Source organism: Aplysia californica, unplaced genomic scaffold, assembly GCF_000002075.1.
Source record: "Aplysia californica isolate F4 #8 unplaced genomic scaffold, AplCal3.0 scaffold00123, whole genome shotgun sequence".
Lineage (NCBI taxonomy): Eukaryota > Metazoa > Mollusca > Gastropoda > Aplysiida > Aplysiidae > Aplysia > Aplysia californica.
Window position 1 is genome coordinate 1,022,124 of NW_004797393.1, and position 1,318 is coordinate 1,023,441.

General features: G+C 37.3%; 1 protein-coding gene across 2 annotated transcripts in view; it reads right to left on the reverse strand.

Moving 5' to 3' along the window:
* Positions 1-1,318, reverse strand: part of LOC101857558 — a 74,296-nt gene that overhangs the window by 41,529 nt on the left and 31,449 nt on the right. The window lies entirely within an intron of this gene.

The window sequence follows — 1,318 nt, forward strand, 5'->3', positions numbered from 1 at the left end:
GAAGAAGAAGAAGAAGAAGAAGAAGAAGAAGAAGAAGAAGAAGAAGAAGAAGAAGAAGAAGAAGAAGAAGAAGAAGATGAAGAAGAAGAAGAAGAAGAAGAAGAAGAAGAAGAAGAAGAAGAAGAAGAAGAAGAAGAAGAAGAAGAAGAAGAAGAAATAATAATAATTATCATTATTATTGCATTTATAGTGCAAATCCACGTAGTAAAGTATTCTTTACGCACTTTTCCAAAATCATTACCCAGCAGACCCTAGAACACTCCCAAACATCCTCAGCTTTTCGGGGAGCATACAATGCAAACAGCTCATTAAGCTCTCAAGCACTAACAAACTGACAAGAGCAAGATTATATCCTCGCTAGCTTGCATAGTTAAGTAACGCTTCAATGAAAATCCAGAATTAAAGAGCAGCAAACGAATAGCTTACCAAATGCAAATATTCTCCTTCCAAAACAAAAGAAATTCCTTTTCTCCACAATGGAAATATCCTCGAGAAAATAATTATATGGTAGTAGTAGGTAGATTACTAGAATAACTATTATTATGTTTTAGTTATTTTTTAGTTCGTTTGAATATTTTAAATTTCTCAAATAATAAAGTAAAAGCAGGATACCCATAGGAGGCCAAAGGCTTCTAAGAAGGCTATCGTTATGCACGTGCTTTAGTGTTAAAATTTTGCCTAACTTCTGATTTCGTCTCCCTCGAAAATTCGTTTTATAGAAGCTGCTGGATTATCGATTCTTTCTTTCATACTAAGCCTGCTATTTATTTTGAAATACTGCTTTCTCTTCCTATCCAAACACTGCATTTTGAAAGTCTGTTTCGCGCTTGCGAACCCATCAGTTTTCTCGTGCATTTATTATTTACTTTAATTTCCACAGGTACCTCTGTCTGAGAGAAAAAGTCGAAAAAATAGAAACTAAATTTAGAAACAGTTATGGCCGCGCTGTAAGCCGAGAGCAACAATATGTGCGTCTATAGACCAGACTAATAGGAGGCGTCGAAAATGGGGAACGGAAATAAATACTCAGAATGCAATGGGCTCCGGTTTGTTTGTTTAGTTAGAGCTTACAGGTTTTGCGACAAGGAACACTGTGTCTCACCATAGCTTTCAGACGCGAGGGTTCTATATAGATTTCCAATTACAACGCATTGCTTCTTCTAAGTCATTCTGTCTACTTTTTTTTTTTTGGGGGGGGGTGTTCAACTGTGACGACGCGTCATATCTATCTTCTGCTCCAATTTCGATATATCATCCTCATCGTCGTCGTCGTCGTCGTCGTCGTCGTCTCTCTCTCTCTCTCTCTCTCTCTCTCTCC